At 42.8% G+C, this 5,168-nt stretch overlaps 1 pseudogene; it reads right to left on the bottom strand.

Moving 5' to 3' along the window:
* Positions 290-1,011, bottom strand: LOC109841586 (annotated as a pseudogene).

The following is a 5,168-nucleotide window of genomic DNA, read 5'->3' as shown; positions in this document are numbered from 1 at the left end:
AAGTTCGCGGTTTACTGGATCGAATTTTCAGAATACTTTGGATCCCCAAATTGGTCTGAGATCTGTTGTTGAATAATGGTTCACTATATCTGTTTTGAAGACATCGTGAACTTAGTTGTGGAAATTTGTTGTATGTCACAGTTCTGCTTCTTATATTTAGATAACTTCCTTGAGATCTCCTTTGGTAAAGATTAAACTCACACTCCCGGCAAGTGCGTAGAAGTAGTTAAGGTAGTTCTGATCTCCTTAAACCAAATAAGATAACTTTTGTGTCTTGGTGACAATGAACTTAGTCAAACAAACTAAAGCCTAAGTCATCATCGTTTGATCCATTAGTAGGATCGACTTTTTCCTCTTCTTTGGTAGCAGGAAGAACAACATTCTCAACCAAAGCAACAGGGGCGATAGCAACAACGAATTTGCTTAGATCTTTGAGATACTCCTTCAACTTGTATGAAGGTGTATTCAGTGTTATTAATACCAGCAAAAAGATTCTTGTAGGTATTGATGAGCACCCAAGGCGCAGCCCAAATTTGACTAAAATGATCCATATAGGTATTGATGAACACCCAAGGCGCAGCTGCAAGAGTTGGATAAGAAAGGGCCAAGGACAACGAAGCAACCATAGAAACACCAGCTGTAAACTTGTTAACAAGGTCATATTCAGTAAGGTTGAGCACCTCTGGGCTGAAGATAGATCCATTGTCATAGACAAAGAAAACCATAAGCCCGTATGAGAAGGACCTTATCCCAAGTTTGGCAAGGAGGACAGCCTTAGAGGAACCCACTTTGTCTCCTTTCTTGATTAGCTCAGCTAGGGTAATGATTTCAACAATATCCTTGTTAATTTTGGTTGGAATTTTAAGCCATTTGAAAGGACGAGTTGCGCGAAGGATCAAACTCGATAGTGTTAGCGATATCAATTACAACATGTCTGTACTCATCCAAGAGGCTGTATAGCTTCTTGTTGTAAATTAGTTTCTTCTCGGCTTTCATCACCTTGATGGCCATTGCTAGCTTTTCTATACAATAATCATAATGGCAGTGGCAGCTCGTCGTGAGGGTTAATTTGAAAGCTGAAATGTGGCATTGGTCCTTTGTGTTTGAAACTTGAAACGCAGGGTTACACCTTGTATTCAGAAAACTAAAACGCATGATTAAAACCTGACATTTGGAGGCTGAAATGCAGGGTTATACCTTGTGTTTGGAAAGTTGAAACGCATGATTAAACCTAATATTTGAAGGCTAAAACATAGGATTTAACCCTGCGTTTGGCAGTCTAACTGACTCACAACGGGCGTGATTTTTGCCTAAAATCCTGCTCCGATTTGACAGCTCCAGCTGTCTATAAATAGACTGCCAAAGGTCAAATAAAAATTCATTCGACTTATTTGTTTTCTTCAGCGAACTAAACAGGAATCATGTTTATCTTCTCCGGCGAATCCAACGAAGATCTTTGTTCCCTCTTCTCCGGCGAACTTGCTCATCTTTTCCAACGAAATTGAAATGGTTCCCAAGAAGAAAACCACTTCTAAATATCATAACCCTATAGCGGTTTAGGGTGCGTCGCCGGCTGAGATCGCCAGTGGTGCTCAAGCGACTACGCCACTGTCGTCGGATCCTCTAATCAGTGGTAAGTTGGAGACCCCAACAACTTGTTTCGACAAGTTTTGAACCATCAACGCAGAGTGAAAGCTCGTGTTTAGCCATCAAAATGCAAGGGGTAAAACTCATGCGTTCTTTGATTTGAAACGCATGATCGATTCTTGCATTCCAGATTTGAAACACTGGGTTTGACCCTGCGTTCTGAATTTGATACGCTAGGTTTTGACCCTGCGTTCTTGAATTTGGAACGCGGGTCTAACCCTTGTATTTGTCATGTGAAATGCATGGTTATTCCCTAATTTTAGCCAAGTCTTTTTAGACTTTTTGACTTTTGTAATGTTTTAAACGCTGACAATTATCTCTTTATGTGCAGTGCGCTACTCCATCGAACCTCTTTCATTCCATCACCACTTTAGTTATGGAGGCAACGCGGATATAAATGTACCCTTAAGCTCTCGCTTGACACTTCTGGTATTCAGAGACCAGAACAAGGAACGAACATAAATTATCACTCAAGCCCTCCCTGGGACCCTCAGGACTCTCATTACAGATGCGAAATTTGAGACAGCAGAATGCAAAGATTTAAAGAAGCATGTGTTCTTATTTGGAGATTCTGTCAACATGGATGCTGCACAAATGTATGATGGAAACTACAAGTGGCTGCACATCATTAATAGTCTCTTCCTTTTTCTACCGAACATGGAACAGATGTTCCCGCTCTCTTATTACCAGTGTGCTTCTGTCCCAAGGTTCATGGATTGGGAACTTGTCCCGGTGCAGGGCGGAGTTGCTATTGGACACCTTACCCATCACGGTGTTCATTTAGCTGGTTTCAATCGATAAATTGTAGCTTTGAGGCCTGGTTCGGTAAAGAAAGATCATCCAGTTGGCAAAACTGCAAAACTAGCAAACACATTTATCCGAAAATTTATATCAGTGGGGGGTGAATTCCCTACAAAAGATTTTAGGGCTCCGACATGGGTGCACTCCAACAAAACTGGCTGGTGGGCCCGGATGATCGACTTTGTCTTGGATGAACTGAAAGAGCCACTCAAAGTTTCTGCCTAAGGATCCCGATATTAGCCAGCCAATACGGGATTTCTCCAAATTACAGTGCTCTCTTCACGATGTTGGAGTTCTACAACCCAGACACCAGCACATTTTACATACCAGTTGGAGAGTTAGACTTTGCTCTCCACGAGATGTTCAAAATTTCGGGGTTATCATTTGGGGAATTACCTTATGAGGAATTCATACCAAGGGCCGAGGAACTAAGAATTTTAAGAAAGGCCGCTTCTGAGATTTGTGAGACTTACTAAGAGTTAATGTGCCATTTCCACATATATGCACAGATCACTGGAATGCGCGGGAATGGTGTCGAGCAGGGTTCCTAGGCTAACTACCTTTTCTAGAACTTGCATCAAAAGAATATGGAAGTAACCCGCATGGCTGTTAGTATTCTCGATGAAATCAATGATCACATTGATGCTGCTACAGCCCATTATCTCAATGAAGCTCAGGAGGACATTTCCCCCTTGCTTACTGAATTTGAAAGTTTCCACTATCAATCAGAGACTCCAATTTTTGACATGGCTCTGTTTGTCGGCTTCCTCACGCTATGGCTAAAGCGCTATGTGGTATCCACCAGACTAATTGATGCTATTGCACCTGAAGTGATGTATCCAGCTGTCCTATTAGCTCACGAGAGGCCTCTGAATCTTCTCATAGCCATGTGGTGCTGTCTACATAGTGGCCTTCGAGAATTAGCCTCCGAATTCATCTTGGTCAAGGAAATGGACTCGGACGGAAGAAAAATTCTCTAGACTCCCATCCCAAGAGTACCCATGCCATATATTTATTTGGTTTCATGGTTTGTTTTGCATTGCCCTACCTTGATGACAACACCTGCATTAAGTGACTCTTCAACACCTCTTGTCCAGCAACTCGAAATCGCTCACTGGGTTGACTGGTACCAAGTGAAATTTTAGCAAATATTGACTAGGGATATTAGCTATACTATAGCTCTCTGTTTTTCTAACTTTGAAGGAGGTGTGTATAGACAAATGTACCATGACACAAAGGGTTACAATTCATTTACCACTCTTAACGAGGGTGCTTTTTGGTGGCTTATCAATATATACCCGGGTTATCTCGTCTTTTGACGGGGGAGGAAGTGTTTCATTGAGCCTTACCACCCATACCGATTTTCATGACAATTTGGGTATGATTAAATATATATCGACAATCTCAACCCTAGACTTGCAGTCTTTGGCAATGTATATGAGGGAGCGAGGGCTTGGTACTATTCCGTTGTGGGTTGTACCGAGGCCACATTCAGATTGCCCTACAAAACACCCAACACATATACTTCCATGGGCTTTTGTAACTGGTACCAGGCCATTTCGCAAATCCCCAAATACAAAATTTACACTTCCTGCCTGAAGGCGATTCGGAAGATGTATGATTTGAAAATGGGCTCTAAGGCGCCTCGTCTAAGAGGAATTGACGAGTACTTATCACTTGAGCCAAAAACTATTGCAGAAGATGAAGATGAAACACATGTAGTCCCCGTGATGGAGTCTCCCATGGTTACTACTTGGAGCAAGAAGGCGGCTAGAAAACGAGCTCTTACGGCAGAAGAGATGGGCCAGTATGAGAGGCGGACTCGCTGTAACTTATCGGTTGGATCCCCTTCTTCTAAAGGTCCACAAGGAGAAAAACTCATGCAAGATGCTTTTAAATTAGCACATCTGGAGGAGGAGGAGGAGTGAGAGTCGTCTGTTAGGGGCCTCTCTCATCAACCAGACTTCATTCAGTTGGCCCAATTTTGTCAGGTACCACCTCTTCCTATCATCCATCAGACGAAGAAGAGGGTGGTGATGAATCACTTACTGAGGATGCATAATCTCTTCCCACAATGGATCCTGCTGCTTCAACAACCCTGGGTCAAGCTTCAGGTGTCGCTCCTCCAATTACAAAGGCGATGCCAGAAAGAGTCGAGCCTGCCACCACCCAAGCTGAAGAGGCTAGGCCTCCTATAGATGAACCTATAGTGGCCGAATCTAAAAAGTTCAGTGGGGGTTAGTCTCCCTCCAGTTTAGCATTAATGCCACCCATAGGGGATATGAGGCTCAACCCAATGACAGGACTTGTTCTTAAGTCGAATACTGTTGTGAGCTCGCCGGAAGCTTCCACTACAGATGATGAAGAGCAAGTAAACTATGAGAGCTCTCCACATTATGACAATGATGATAGATATGACGATGGTGACAATGATGGTGATGATAGTGAAGAAGACTCTTTGGACGAATGCACTGACTTTGATGATACGCCGAGGGCTACTTCAGATAAAGCATCCACTTACATCCCTATCTCTCCCCAGGTAAGTGTGGTTCATTTTAGACTTCCCCAGAAGTTATCTTTTATATTCTAACAATATATGTTTTTTACTATTATTATGTAGGGTCGCCAGATCCTATGACTAAGGAGGCCACAATCATAATTTCGCTACCAAAACAGTTGCCACCTACACCAACAACTACTCCTCCTCCGACGCAGACATC

Source organism: Asparagus officinalis, chromosome 5 (genome assembly GCF_001876935.1).
Source record: "Asparagus officinalis chromosome 5, Aspof.V1, whole genome shotgun sequence".
Classification (NCBI taxonomy): Eukaryota; Viridiplantae; Streptophyta; class Magnoliopsida; order Asparagales; family Asparagaceae; genus Asparagus; species Asparagus officinalis.
The sequence above is the reverse complement of the archived record's forward strand: the minus strand, read 5'-3'. Positions and strand labels throughout refer to the sequence as shown.